Source organism: Vigna radiata, chromosome 7, assembly GCF_000741045.1.
Source record: "Vigna radiata var. radiata cultivar VC1973A chromosome 7, Vradiata_ver6, whole genome shotgun sequence".
Taxonomy (NCBI): Eukaryota; Viridiplantae; Streptophyta; class Magnoliopsida; order Fabales; family Fabaceae; genus Vigna; species Vigna radiata.
Window position 1 is genome coordinate 25,714,559 of NC_028357.1, and position 16,552 is coordinate 25,731,110.

Here is a 16,552-nt window from a genome sequence, read left to right on the forward strand (position 1 = left end):
TGATTTGATGATACCCACTTTTAAGATCAATCTTGGTGAACATGTTTGCTCCATGTAATTCATCTAACATATCGTCCAATCTAGGAATAGGGTGCCTATACTTGACTGTAATGTTATTAATAGCCCTGCAATCTGTACACATTTGCCAAGAACCATCTTTCTTAGGGACTAACAACACTGGCACCGCACAAGGGCTAAGGCTATTTTGTATCCACCCTTTTCCCAATAAATCATTAACTTGCTTCTCTATCTCTTTGGTTTCTGTGGGGTTAGTCCTATAAGCTAGCTTATTTGGAAGGTTGGCGCCAGGAATCAAATCAATTTGATGTTCAATTCCTCTAAGAGTTGGTAATCCACTTGGAACCTCTTTAGGAAATAAATCATCAAACTCTTTCAAAAGCTTTTGTAACCCCTTTGGATGAGAATCAAGCGGATGATTTCTGGAAAGGAGTGTCTCTTTACAATAGAGAAAAAAGTGAGGTTGTCCAAGAAAAAGATTTTTAGAAGAGTGTGGTGGGACAACTTCATTGGTTGAGGCACATTTGACCAAACTCAACTTTTTCTCTTTGGAAACTTTGGTAGAGTGAAGCTTTTTCTCACCATCCAACTTCTTCTTAAGTATTATTTGATCCTCTCGCACTTGTGATGGTGTAAGATGGCTCAAGATAATCTTTTTGCCTTTATGTTGAATGATTATCTTGTTGGTGACTCCATCATGCAAAGCTTGTTTGTAAAATTGCCAAGGGCGTCCAAGTAAGATGTGACCCGCTTCCATTGGAACAATATCACAAATGATGTGATCTTCATACTTGCCTATGGAAATGGGAACATTTACTTGTTCCTTAACAACTATTCCTTCATCCTCTTTTATCCATTGAAGTTTTTAAGGGTTAGGATGAGGAGTAGAAGTTAAGCCTAGCTTTTCAACCATTCTAGAGCTACAACAATTACAACAAGAACCACTATCCACAATCATAGAACATGTTTTATCAAGAACTTTGCAGCGAGTGTGGAATAGGTTTTCTCGTTGAGTTTGTTCTAACTCAACATGTTTTGCCTCAAGGAGTCTTTTAACCATGAGAAGATCTCCATCACAAGGTGGAGCTTCATGTTCCTCTTCAGATGAGGACAACTCAGACGCGCTAGAATAAGACTCCTCACTTGGACTCTCATGTTCAAGGATATAGGTTGACTTTTTGAAGTGACACTCATTTGAATAATGTCCTTTTGCTCCACATTTGAAACATCTAGTCTCCCTACCCTTGGTATCTCTAGGTGGCTCTTTTGAAGTCTTTTTTTCTTTTCCCTTATAGCTTTCTTTGTCTCTTTTTAGCTCTCTATCTTTGCCTTTGAGCTTGTCTTGTGGTCTTTCTCGGTCTCGCTCCTTTGTTTCCTCATATCTTGGAAAACTACCCTCCCTCTTAAGATCTTTCCTATAGGATGATGTGGTAGGGTAGGTTCTTTTTGTGGAAGCTTTTCTCCTATTTTGTTCTTCCACTCTCACACATAGCTGTACAAAATCATTTAGATCTAAGTAAGGTAAGAGTTCTACCTCATCTCTAATCTCATAGTTTAATCCACTCTAAAATCTAGCTATGGTGAATCTCTCATCCTCTTTGATCCCAACTCTCAACATGAGTAACTCTAACGTTTGTCTGTATTCCTCAACACTCATGTTTCTTTGTTGAAGTCGATGAAGCTTGTCCATGACTTCTCTTGCATAGTAGGCCGGGACATGTCGCCTGTGTAAGGCTGCTTTCAGCTCATTCCAATATTGGATTGTGTAGTCGCCATGCATCCTTTGGTCTCTCATGATGGATGTCCACCAATAAAGGGTTGCACCTTGAAAGGTTAAGGTGGCTAGGGTCACTCTCCTCCTATCATCTATGTTGTAGCATTAAAAAATTTGTTCAACCTTCATCTCCCACTCAAAGTATTCTTCAACATTATCTCTACCATAGAAAGGAGAAAGGTCAAGCTTGGGTTCTACATGATGTTCTCTATGGTTGTAATGACGCCTAGGAGGGCGTTGATAGTGATCATAAGGTTGGTAGGTATGGTGATCACTATGGTGGGAATGATCATCTTGATCATGATTTTGCCTATGAGAGTGAGCTCCTTGGGTGTGCCCGCTTTGATTGAGAGTAAGAGTGGCGACCATTTGCCTTAGCTCATACAACTCAGTCTTGGTTCTATTGAGTTCTTCTCTTAACACTATGTTCTCTTGATCTTGAGTGACATTACCTTGAACACTAGAGTGACTCATGCTTGTGAAGTAGAGAAATTGTTTTCACAAAGATTTGAAAGCCTTGCACAAGTATGAATCAAAACTTGGGAAAAGAGAGTTTTAAGTGTTTTTGGTGAATGACTTCTATAGAGATTCTAAAGGTGAAGAAACCGAATAGCTCCCAGGAAGGAGAGGTGAGTCACAATGGACAAGCTTAGAAACCTTGTCCTTCCTTAGCCAGAGTGTCTCCTGACATTTCTCACCCAAGTTTCTAGATAGAAGTCTTTCAAAACCTTTTTGAATGCAAAGGTGTTATGCTCCTAGAAACCAAACGAAGGTTTTAACTAAATGAAATGCGCTCCTAAGTATCACGGAGACTTAAAAAATAAAAGTCAATCAAGCAAAAAAAAAAAGTAAATGAATGGAAATGGAAGACAATGATAAATGGCCCTATGTGAAAGTGCAAGTGACACTTGGAGCCCCTTGACACACTTTCACTCTAAGAGGTGGGAACTAACTATTACAATGTTGCTTAGTAAACTTGGAATTGCTTGAAAAGCATTTTCCCAAGTTACTTTAAGTGTGAAAAAGGTAAAGAGAATTAAACTTCAAAGGTTCCGTGATACAAGGCTGTAAAAGTAATAAGAGGAGCTATAGTATGTATACAAAGGTATCCTATCTCCAAAGTGTTTGAATTTATTGGTAGAAAAGGTGGAGAAATGCTGCTGGTTTCGCAAGGCAGTTGCAGCTTGGAGAACAACCTTTGTGTCCAATTCTACAAACTCTCCACTTCCTAAGATGCTACCCTCTTGGAGGAAGCTTGTGGAACCTAGATCACCTTAAAATGAAGTCACACACCACTGTCAAACACACCAAACCGTGAGATAATGGTCAGCTGCTGCACCAGAATTTAATTAGCCAAAAACCAAATTGCAAGTATAGTATGGAAGCTAAAAATGGTGAATTCAAGTGAGATACAACTGGAATAAAAGGTAGCACACAAAAGGAGCCTAGGAAAGGAACTAGAACAGATTATAAAAGTAAGAAAAACTCAAAAACAATGAGGACAACTCTGTGCAGTGAAACTGTTTGATTAAATTTCCAAACTATTTGTCAAAATGCCACAAAGAACTGTAGAATTTGTGTTTTCTGGTTTTTGATGTGTAAACTGGATTGCAGGGATTTAATTGCCTTTTTCAGATTGGTTTACACCTGTGTATGGATTTAATTGTGTTTGGAACAAGATCCCCAACTTTTGCCAAACCAGTTTACAATTTGAATTTGAAATGGTAGCTGAAATATTACAGCAACAGTAAAAGTGGATGAAAAATGAGAAACAACAGTATGAAATTTGAATGGCAGTGAGGTAAACGACTCAATGACACTTCAAGCAACTTTCTATCATCATAATAGATGTGTCCAACCACCTAGACAACAAGGAAAGTGATGGCATCAGAATATAACAAGTGCACTTCCTAAAAATGACTAAAATGTGGAGATGCAGTAGGTTAATACCAATTTGGCTCAAAATTTACCATATGAACAATAATAAGCCAATTTCAATTCACCAAAATTGACTCCAAACTCAATGAAATTGATCCAAAACAGTAAGGATCTCAAGATGAGGTATACACTTGCATATGGCTAGCAAAATGATGGTTTAAGATGTGAAATGATGTGGTGGCTGGGAAAAGAGCAAGTAGACCATTCAAACAAGTTTTAAATGTTCAATGAAACATGATCAAACAGTTGCTATGCACAGAAACAAGCAGAAACTCAAATTCACCTATTGAGTTGCAAATTATGCAGTAAAAGCAAGAAATCTGCAACAGAATTGAAAAAAAGAAATATGGAAGCAATGATAGCTGGCTCAAGCAAACATATTAGGATGGTCCTATACACTAGATCTAGTTGTAGAAAATCAACTACGAGAATTAAATGGACCTAAAATATGGCAAGGAAAACATCAGCACGGTGCAAAAGCTGCAGAACCAAAATTCTCGGGAAATCCAATTTTCACACAACTCAATCACTCATTTTGCATTTTAATGACTTAAACGTATAGGCACAACTTGCAACATGTTTGAAATCATCAAAGAAACTTGCTCAAAGCTGTAGATGCAAAGAAAGTTGGACAACACAGGAGTCACAATTTAGTTCCAGAAATAACGTTCAAGGCAATGACTGAAATCAGAATTTACTCAACTGCATTATGCTTTTTGAGAATTATGGATAATTCTGGAATCGTAACAATTTAAACTGATTTAAAAACATCAAACAAAATTGTTTCAATCTTGAAATTCAATAATTCTGGTTGAAACAGGTTTGGTCACTTTAAACCAGAAACATTGTTGATGCAGAGGTAAACAACAGTGGATGAACAGCAGAACGCGTAGGCTATGCGGATCTAAGCAAGACAAAGTCTCAGTGCTTATTTGATCCAAAATGAGCAATCATTGCATTCGTTCTCAAAGACAAACCGAAACAAAGGCAGAGTACCAAATCAAACTAATGGACAGTGATAAAATAGCAAAGATTAATTGCACATGACAGTAATAATACAAATCTGAAAGTAGAGGTTGAAATGGAATGAACACAAATCAAAAGCACCGATTAAAATGATGTAAACACTTTATGGAGCAGTGAACAAAGCAAAATTCACTCAAACATAATGAATCAAACCAGAAAAGCAATGTAACAGAACAAGGAGAACAAAACAACACGGCAAAGGAAAAAAAATTTGGAAGAAAGAGCACTTAGCTATTGAAGCGTGATTGGAACGACTGGCTCTTGATGCCAAATGATGGAAGCTGTCTTGGAATTCAATCACGAACAGCCTCCAAGTCCAGAGATGGCAGCGAAATGAAGGTGCACCATGAAGCATGAAAGGTGTTTGATGAAGGCTTCAATGAAGGTGGGTGGAAAAAGAAAGGATTCTCAAGCTCTGAAAGCCTTCCAAGGGGGAAGGAAGCTAGAAGAGAGGGTGCAGAAGAGGCACAAGTGTTTGAACTTTGAAAAATGATTCCGGAGAAATCTCAACAGCATTTCATTAAGTTTCAAAGTTGAAGTTTTACAAAGAGAAGAGTCCTCCTTTTATAGATGAAGGAGTGACTCAAAAACGTGCTAAGCAAGTTACTCTAAGTGTAAAAGAAGCTTGCTAAGGAAGCTATGCAATTTGAGAGACTTGAGACACAAGGTACAACATGCCAGATCAGCAATCCAAGTGAAGAAGAAGACTCTGCAGTGTTTGGCGATGGGGCGCCCTGGAGAGGAGCGTTGGGGCGCCCTGGAGAGGGGCGTTGGGGCGCCATCTGGCTTCCTTTTGTGATTTCTTGGTTGTCCTTCTTGGCAGCCTTCCTTAGCTGTATGTACATGGTGTCTCCTCTTTATTAAAGGCCTACAAAACAATGTAAAGTTTATTTAGTAAAGAGAAAGAGGTGTTTAATAATTAATACTCTATAAAAGTAAAGTAGTGAGTACTCCCTCTTCCTCTTGGATTCTCTTGGACATGGCTCCATTTAAAGGACCTATGTTGATCTTGGATGGTCCTCCATCAGTCCCTCCCTCTTGAAAAAGATCTGACCTCAGATCTTGGGAATCCTGTTGGGCATCTCCTGTGAAAGGAATTAAGTCACAAATGTTAAAAGTAGGACTGACACAAATGTGAATAGAACTCCTAAGTGCCCCTATTCGAGGGGTCTGGCACTCGAGCTTGTTGAGATTGTTGACAACACAATATCTATATCAACTTGGTTTTTGATGATGACAACACACTCCTTAATAACACACATATGTTGTTGTTGTGTTACATGTTCTTATGCTTATTGATTGTCATACTTGTTGAACATGTTTATGTGATATGTGGCTATGTGAATGCATACTTATTGTACTTGTTACATCATTCTTGGATGCATTGCACATATTTTGAAAGATGAAAACCACAAGCACTTTTGTGAACTTATAACTGTGTGACAAAGCTGCAATAAAGTCGACTCCAATATTAATTGAATCGACTATACTAAAGTCTTTGTATAGATTTTGAGAATCATTGCTTTGTGAGATTTTGAGAAGAAAAGAATTTCAAAATGTTCTTACATGTCGAAGTCGACTATGTGCGCCACACATTTGACTGTATATGTTGTTTGATTTGAAATTATGTTATGCTCTTGTATAGTAACGACTATATTTTCAAAAGTTAGTTGAGCATTAAATAGTAGGTCAACTATATTAAATGAGAATTTATTTTTGGTTGACTGGATGCTACTTGGTTGACAAACTGTTATAACTGTCAAACCTAGTTGATTGTATTAGTAGCATATTCGACTATGAGAAACTTTGAAAAACAGAATTCTATAAATTGACAGAACATGAAGTTGTTCTAAGACTTTTGATAATTTTGACATTTTCATATTCTAGTTCAGATAGATTTCTCTATGATCGAGAGCTCCAAGAATTCTCCAAGAAGACCGTGGTGATCGTTCTTGAAAGAGATTCCAAGGAAGACTTGTTGCGCGCTTATTGATTGATCATCATCTGCACATTGAAGGTGTATCTGGTTTGATCAAGAAGTTATTCTGGCTTGGCATCCGTGAAGATTGCTACATTGAACCTGTTGTGATTACAAGAGTTAGACTCGTGGAGTCTTGTTCACGTTGAGGATTGTTCGACATGGTGTTGCAGATTGTAGGAGAGGGGATTATTGTTGCAAGTTTGGTTTTGTTGTTGCAGCTATATTTTGGTTAGAGGGTTAGAGAGGAGATTTATATTTTTGACGTGGAGGTCTTCTATAAATTCCTTGTTGTAAAAACCTTGACCATTATAGTGCATTTGCTTCCTGGGTTGGAAGGACACTAGATGTAGGCATTGTTGGCCGAACTAGTATAAAAACCAGTGTTTGAATTTCTCTATCCCTTCTCTTTTATATTCAGTCGACTGTATTATTTGCATAGTCAACTACGATATTCTGTTGCACTTATTTTTCATTACTTGCAATTCAAGAAAGACTTGTAAAGTTTTCAACTTTGTGTGAAAGATTTTTAAAAGACTCTGATTTTGAAAACTTACCAATTCATTCCCCTTCTTAGTGTAAATTGAAGCCTACTTGTTTCTCAACAATTGGCACCAGAGCTGGTTTTCATAAAATATTTGAAAAACTAGTCGACTCTTGTTTTCATTGAATCGACTATAAACCTGGGGATGGCTTCTTGTTTTCAAACTTTTGGTGAAGGTGCTTCAACAAACAGACCACCTTTGTTTGCTAGTGAAAATGATCCATTTTGGAAAATTCGAATGCAAATCTTTCTTGAATCTGTAGATAAAGGAATTTGGGATGCAACCTTGAATGGTCCTTATGTGCCTACTAAAACTGTTGATAAAGAAACTGTTATTAAACCTTTTATTGAATGGACTGCTGATGAAAATAGAAAAGCTCAATATGATGTTAAGGCTAGAAATATCATTGCCTCTGCACTAACAGTTGACAAATTTTTCAAGATATCTCAATGCAAAACTGCAAAGGAAATGTGGGATGTCTTAGAGGTAACTCATAAAGGCACAGATGAAGTGAAAAGAGCAAGAAAGAACTCCCTGATACAAGAGTACGAAGGGTTTAAAATGAAGGCTGGAGAAACCATATATGATGTACATAAAAGATTCACTCATATTGTAAATCATCTCATGGATCTCGAGAAAGCTTTTGATAAGAAGAAATCAACATCAAGATCTTGAAAACAAGCGCTAAACAAGCGCTACCTGGGAGGCAACCCAGTTGATTGTTATTTAATTTTTAACTTTGTGTAACTACATTTTAGGATTTGAGTGTTGCATGAGAGAGGGGAATTGCATAAAAATTGAAAATTGGGAGTTAAAATTAAGTGTTACAGTCACAAAACGCAAAGGCAAGCAAAAGAGGGGGAGAATTTTAATTCGCATTACCGCTCAACGGTAAAAACCACCGTTGGGCGGTGGCATCGTAGAGGCATTTGGGCTTTTTAAGTGTAGCTCAGAAATGGAGGCCCATTTGCATTATTTAAACACCCCTTAGGGGTTGCCCAAGCGTCTTTGTCTGACCTACACACTTTGCTTGCACTCTCTAAATCTTTCCAAGAGTTCCTCTCCACTTTTCCTATCACCCACTCACCAAAAATCACTTGTTCATCACTTTTGCACCATTCCTTGGATAAAGTTTGGGGTTTTTGGTGAGAGCATTGCATTTGGGCAACATCCATCATCATTCAAGAAGCATTTGCAAGCATCTCCACCCAAGTAAGTCATGCAATTTCAATTTTAGGGTTTCTAAAAATTGGATTTGATGAGAACATGTGTAGAAACATGAAAAATTAGGGCTTTTGATTTCTATGCATGATTTGATGAAATAGAAAAGTTTTGTGTAGCATTCCAATTTTTTTTTGAGATGTCATGGTGCAATTTTTTTTTTCAAAACCTTTCTATAAAACATTCAATGAAAGATAATAATCTTTATTCGATTAAAAATGCGGAAGCTAAACATAACCATAAATATTGTTTAGAAATCTCAAAAGATCACTTTTACATAAAATTGCCAAATTGAAAAACTTTTTAAAAATAAATAACAAATCCTTGAACATAACATCCCAACTCTCGTTAGCTACTCAGATCCGATCTTATCTACAAACCATCTACTCCTGTACAAGTACGATCATCGTAGGTGGAAACCACAACCACAACTTTCAGGGTGAGCAACCAGAATTATCTTATCATGCAACATACAATTATATTAACCACAATAATAACCAAATCATAAACATATATTATCACAGGATTACCATCACAACATTACATCACAAAAACATCAACACTCAATGGTCTATTTCCTCTACACTACCACACCACCTAACCACCATAACCAATTCATTATGAGTCACACGACATCCTCTTTCCATATCAAACATCCAAATAAAATCTCTTTCCCGCATCACCCAGACGAAGATTCACCATTATTAAACCATCCTCTTCCCGCATCACACGGCCGAAGAGAATTTCTTTCCCGCATCACACGACCGAAAGAGTCATCAATAGCAAATCATTCATCTTCCACACTCATATCCTCACTCTCACGTAACATCCTATTAAATCCATGGTTCCTCCACAAGTCATTCCTCTCTTCTTTCCTTTCCACCAACCACACTTTCACGTCACCCATTATAGTCATCACTCCAAATTTACCATGCACCCCAACAACCATATAAATTGCAACATATAATAAAGAATATCATACAATGGCACACCATACACACAAGGTAATTCTAGTCACCCCCCTTACCCTGCATACACAAGATAATTCTAGTCACTCCCCTTACCTGGTCTCGTACGATTTTTGTTTCCAAGATCACCAAGGAAGCTTCACAACATCACTAATGGTCCTTCCATTTTGATGCCCTGTTCTCGGCTCTATTTTCTCCTAGAAAACGTCTTTTCTTTCCCTTATCTTTCTAATTTTCGTTTTTTACTTTTAGGGTAACAAAATGCCAACCCCTTTTTACTCTTCTCCTTTTTATCCTCTTCTATTCTATCTCTATCCTTTTAATATTAATTAAATCTCTCAGTTCATATCTAAAACCACTAAAATTTCCTCTCTTATTCTCTCTTAACTACTTTCTAAAATATTGTCAACCACCAAATCATTTTAAAATCTACAATATCTAATAATGATTTTATATAATAATAATATTTCTTTTAATCTTTAAACTCACTAAGATTATATCTCCTATTTTCATTTAACTAATTTTTAAAATAACAACAATTAAATCTTTTAAAAGATTTACATAATATTATTTTATTAAATATCCATATTATTATATTTGCATATTTTTCCTTTCTACACCCTCCCTTAATTAATTTCTATACCAATTAAATAAAGGTAAAAGACCATTTTGCCCCTAGGCAAAATTATAAAAATAAAGAAATAATATAACAATTATGTTCTAACAAAAAATATAAACTCAAGAACATTAATCTCCAAACAAAAATCCAAAGTCTCAAAACAACTTTATTTTTAAAAGCCCTTTTTTCCCGGATCTTACATTTTGAACCGATTAAATTATATGAATTTGGTCTCAAACTGAGGAATTTGTGTTTGGGTGGAGATTAGAGAGGTTTTGAACGGGTTTTGGTAAAACTGCCGCCGTCACCGCTGAGCAGTGAACCTGCCGCTGAGCGATGGGCTGCAGAATTTCTTGTGTGCTTGTTTTTGACTTGCAAGTGGCATTAAGGGGCCCTGTTTTGCCCTCAACGCTGGTCAGTGATGCATTGATGATTATTTGATGGTTTGCTAACCCGTAATTGTGAATTCTTTGATATTGTGAATTGGATTTGATGTAGGAATGACATCCGCATTTGGGAAAAGAGTTAAGACCATGGGCAACAAGAGGGCATTTCTAGAAAGATTCTACTCCAACAGGGTTAAGACCATGGATTTGATGTAAATTGAAAACAAATTACGTTCTTTAGGATTACATTAAACAGAAAAATAAAATGAGAATCATTTCAAATATTACCAACCAAAACTGAAAAAAAAAAATATTTTACCATAAAATATAATATGGTAGTTTTAAACGAGCCACCACAATGTTGATCATTTAATATACTGTAAAAAGTGATGTTTTAAAGTGATGTTTTAATGATGTAAATAATATCACTTGAAAATGTCGTATTGTTTATTGAAAACAATTTTAATATAAATAGTAACTTGTTGAAACATTATTATTATCTTGTTATATTAGTAAGTTTATAATCGTCATTAATATAATAAAGGGTTAAATATGTTTTTAGTTTCTATACTTTGGAGCGATTTTGGTTTTAGTTCCTCTTTCAAACTAAGGTATAATTTAGTCCTTTAACTTTAGAAAACTCTGGTTTTAGTCCTTTTTACCAAATTTTTTAACTTTATTTGCTGTTTTAAGCACGTTTCATTATAGCATTTGGGTTGTTTACATTGTTTGACACATTTTTGCTTCAATGTTAACTGAGAAACGCGTTTGAAACAGCAAATAAAGTTAAAAACATTCGGTAAAAATGACTAAAACCAGAGTTTTCTAAAGTTGAAAGACTAAATTGTACCTTAATTTGAAAGAGGGACTAAAACCAAAATCGCCTCAAAGTATAGGAACTAAAAACATATTTAACCCTATAATAAATTCTTAAATGAAATAAGTGATGATTGTCAATGTAATTCAAATATTGAATGTCCAGATGCATTTATAATCTTGTAATTTAATACAGTATGTTATTTTTATAGTCACAAAAAATAAAAAAAAAATACACAAAGTAATATTTACCAACATTTTCATTCATTGGTTGGTTTAACATTAAAAATACATACACACACTTTCCTTTTTTTTACTTATTTTCCTAATCAGACTTGTTTCTTTTGCTTGTTTCTTTTTAAAATATGAAAGTCATTTTATGATGAAGCACCGCCACTTTCAACATCTTGTCATGAAATAAATAAAGAATAACTATAAATTATTCAATTTCAATGACAAAGAACATTCTTTTGTAACTTTGCCAATAAACATGACTTAATTTTATTTTATCTTTGAAAATTATTCTTTTGACACACCTTAAATTTTTACATTCATTTGATACTATCTTTACTTACTTTTTACTCTATTTTTTCTTGAAAAATTACAAAATTTTATACTTTTAAACCATTTTATCTTTATGTCAAATGAATGTAAAAGTGTGTTATGATATTATTATTTTTTATCTTTTTGCAAATCTAAATCTTGTACACAATTATCCTTTTGATGCGTTGTTTGTTTTATACTCTTTTAACTAGGGGTGGACATAGTGCATCGTACTACCTGTACTATAAAAAATGATAGTTAACTATAAAACAGTTTATGAAAACTGAACTGAACTAAAACATAAGTTCAGAGTAACTGAATTGAATTGTTTTTAGTTCAATTATAATGCAGTGACTGAACCATTTTTCAGTTAACTATAGTGCAATTCAATTAACTACAATGCAGTTTGCTGTTATAGGATTTCTTAAAAGAATTTCTAAGCTATTTTATTCAAGAAAATCTAATAATTCTAATCTAATAATTCTGATTAGATTTCGCCAATATTTTTATAAATAAAAAAAAATCCTATTTCAAATTCATTTGTTAATAAAATCTAAACTTAAATTGTGTTTCTGCATTGTACACAGCCACAATAATTATGCTTTTAAGGGTGAAACCTAAAAAGAATACAAACATACTCTTTGTTCAATGAAATCCTGCGTGCCAATGTTAACCACTGTACATTCAATTGCTTTAGCAGAGTTGAGGCAAAGTGTGTGATTTTCATTCCTTCCCATGGACTCAGTATCTTTTCGTATTGATTGCTCGTTCATCAATGGTCCCTGGAACTGTCACATTGATAAGCTTGCTGCAACAACATGTAACTCGCTTTTAAAACAAAATTTCCATGAATAGTTAAACTGGTAAAGCAAGTGAGAATATGTGCAGTACCATCACCAGGTTCTGATGCAACAGAAAACATTAGTTCAAAGAAATTTTCTTTCCTTTTTATAGATTGAAACCATGAAAACAGTTGGTCGGGATAAAAAACAAAAGGGAATAAGGTGATGCATAGTGTAGATACAGAAATAAAAAAGAAACCACAAGATTCATCACCCTGAAAAGATGATTAGCAAATGAAAATGACAAAATAAAACTCACCTTAAGAAACAATTCACCTTAAGATCCACAACCTTCAACCTTGACATCTTCGAAAGCCAAATCCGCAATGACAAGCCTCCCACTCTCCCTCATGCTCATGAACTACATAAACATGGATTGGCCAGACCTGTCCAAACAAGAAGGCAAAAGTTAAAACTGCACCTGTATCCCAAAAACAATATATTTCTAAAGAGCATTACTATAAAAGAAAAATATATAATTTTAAATACAATATAAGGAAAACTTGGCATCAATGAACATAACAACATGCTTTTAAATTATAAAACAGGACGATATACAACGCTTCTGACCCATTTAGTAAGAACAATAACGAAAGTTAAAACAAAAATTGAGGTTTAAACCATTTAGTTGTCCCTATTTTCGGGAGGTTTTACCATTTTGATCCCCGTCTTATTCGAATCCCCAATTGAGTTCCTATAAGTGCTAATTTCAATCAATTAAGCCCCTGCCGTTAAATTTAGTTAACGACATTAACTTTTTTGCACAGCTGGGAGGATGACCTGTTAATTTCTATAAACGTGGCCTATTTAGAATTGACACGTGGCATGAATTGAGTCCCATAAGTGCTAATTTCAATCAATTTCAACTCTAATTCATGCCACGTTTCAACTCTAAATAGGTCACATTTACAGAAATTAACAGGTCATCCTTCCAGCTGTGCAAAAAAGTTAACTAAATTTAACGGCAGGGGCTTAATTGATTGAAATTAGCACTTATAGGGACTCAATTGGGGATTCTAATAAGACGGGGATCAAAATGGAAAAACCTCCTAAGGACAACTAAATGGTTTAAACCCAAAAATTAACAAACAAATCATTTTAAAAACAAGAGCAGATTACACGAACCTCCCTTCTATTTTGCATTTCTTATCTTCCAAAATAGACCTTTATAAATCAGGAATGACAATGAACTTGAACAGAAATCCAAAACGTGAAACATTGCAAATCAGCAGCTCCCTCAGTTTAAAGTAAATGTCAGCATAATATGCAAACCAATAGTGATATCTAAACGAAAGATATCATTTTGTCAAGCTTTATCCAATCGCACGAAGAAAGAAATAGGCAATAGAGGGAAGGCATTCGCTCATATTACATTAAATTAACACAACAATACAAATTTGATGAAAAATTGACGATGAGGTATTACTAAAGCCACATTGGATAAAACAATTATACATAGAAGAAACAACAACAGTACAAATTTGATGAAAAATAGACAATTGTGTCACACAACCCAAATTAATCAAAATTAAAATGGTGAGAATGGAGAGAATATACTAACCTTCAAAACCAACAGGGCAATGCTTTCAAATTCTAGAGAATATGCCACCAATGCTTTCCAAAAGTTTCTCTCCCTGTAAACAAAGCCTAGATATTAATCAAAATTATAACAGAAGAGAAAGGTTATCCCATATATTACAATTTCTAGCAACATTCGCTACAAGCTAATCATAATTTTAGAACTAAAACTTGACAATAAGACCAATAGGAAATTGAGAGAAATTCCAAAGACCCGGACCACGGAGTGTGTCCATTTGGGTAGCTGTTCATTTTAAGCCTGAGGACATTAACGGGTTTCTTTCTCAAAACCCTAGAAAGTAAAGCAGCAGTGTTTAACGATGATGGAAGAACCCCAGATGGTAACTTTAAACCCTTGTTGGAATAATAAAGTACCTTGGTCACTGATGATGGAAGAACCCCAAATGCTCCCTCCACGTACAAGCAATCATTACCAGATTTCTAACAAAATGTTTGAAATACTAAGAATGCATTTAAAAAATGTTTGAACAGTGCAGGAAAAATATTCGTACCTTTGGGTTGCATATTTGCTTCTCTTTGCAGCTAAAGAGAAGTTTTTTCAGAATCTTCAATGATGGTGGTTAGGCGACGGCAATTCGGCGACGGCAGAGTATGGCAAAGCCTTCAATGGTTCGGCGACGAGTGCGACAAAGCCTTCGATGGCAGTGAGCCTACGACGGCGACGAGCTTCGACAACGACGTGCTTTGATGGTGACGACCTTCGATGGCAACGAGCTTCGATGGAGGCGAGTCTTCAAAAGTAAGGAAGCTTTTTGAAACAATAAGAAAGGAATGTAATATAAGAAACCTAATCCACAATAAACCACAGTTAACTATTTAACTGTAGTATTCAGTATATTTAAACTGAACTATTAAGAGTGTAACTATGTTTTAGTAAAAACAGTTTCAATATTTTTAAGTACGAAAAGGTACAGATTAACTACAGTTTTAAGTTTCTAACTAAACCGTGCCCAGCCCTACTTTTAACCCAGACACGAAAGCATCTATTTTTAGTAAATAAAAATTAAACACACCAATACTTCCAACATTTTTAGCCAGTGATAAATGCATTAAATAATGTTTGCTAAATACAAACAGGACAGCAAATTCAGACTTCATAACTACTATAAAAATGCTTATTACCTGCCAATTTATCTATGAAAAATCTTTAGTAAAAAGTTCTTGCATATCTTTCTTTGAAAACTTTTTTGCATGAAATTCATTTATTTTTTCTTATAAAATATATTTGGCACAAAATATTTAGGAATTTTATTATGATTCCTTTTTTTTTTGCATGCAATACTTGCAAATTTTTTTATATAAAGTTATTCTCAAAAAGATATTACTTACAATATATCCTGCAAAAGGTTATTCACAAAATTACTTACATTTTTTGTGTGAAATATTTTTAGTAAAGAATATCTATGATTTTTTTAGAATTATATTTTGCAGGAAATACCTACACATTTTTTTGCGTAAAATTATTTGCAGAAAATTATTACTGATACTTGTAAGTTTTACAACATCAGTAATTAGAAAATAATTATTACTTACAATTTTTTCTTTCAATTTCTTTCTATGAAAATATATGTAACTTTTCTTAAATCTAATTTGACAAAAAAATACTTGTAGATTATTTTTTTAGAAAACCTTCTGCAACTAATTCATGTGGATCTTGTTACATAAAATCATCCTAAAGTAGTTTATATTTATAATAATTCTTGATTTTTTAACGATTAAATTAAGTATTGTTATCAAATTATAGAAAACGTTTTTTGTTTTTATCACAATTATTATTTTAAAAATATCAAAGTAATTTTATAATAAATTAAAATAATTGGCAGTTAGTTCCACTTTCTCAAATTATAGAACGTTCTTCCTTACACATTACTGTTCTTTCTCTTCTCCATTTAGTTCACAGGCATTCTTCTCTCGCTCCTGGCAACAATCTTCATAGGTTTGAATTTCGATCTCAGTGGTTCACTCTCCTTTAGGTTTCTTGCTTTCACTCCCATTTTCTCTTCTTGCTCTCTGTCGCCCTCTCAGATGCTCTCGTTGTTGCTATTTTCACATGTTATCGAAATGGTTCTGGCATTTGATTATTAATTGCTATTTTCGTTTTTTACAGCTTATCGTGTACTGGAATTTCAGAGGTTATGCCATTTTCATAGGTAGGTTTTCTCGCTTTTTCTTTGATTTTCGTTTTCAGTTGTGGTTTAATTGTGTTTCATTTTTGTGTAACAATCTCTCGCAGACATTTCTAATCCTTTGCAGAACAATCCTACTTACTCAGTTGTCAA

The 16,552-nt window shown here is 34.5% G+C and overlaps 2 long non-coding RNA genes across 2 annotated transcripts; one reads left to right on the forward strand and one right to left on the reverse strand.

Annotated features, from left to right (window-relative positions):
• Positions 1 to 12,296: 12,296 nt before the first annotated feature.
• On the reverse strand, positions 12,297 to 15,041 carry LOC106767883. The gene is made up of 5 exons (XR_001376189.2): positions 14,765 to 15,041; positions 14,628 to 14,693; positions 14,236 to 14,308; positions 12,934 to 13,060; positions 12,297 to 12,640 (listed from the first exon to the last, which is right to left on the reverse strand). It is a non-coding gene; the product is annotated as an uncharacterized LOC106767883 (long non-coding RNA).
• Positions 15,042 to 16,025: 984 nt separating this feature from the next.
• Positions 16,026 to 16,552, forward strand: LOC111242046. Its single transcript, XR_002668543.1, has 3 exons — positions 16,026 to 16,209; positions 16,381 to 16,423; positions 16,507 to 16,552. It is a non-coding gene; the product is annotated as an uncharacterized LOC111242046 (long non-coding RNA).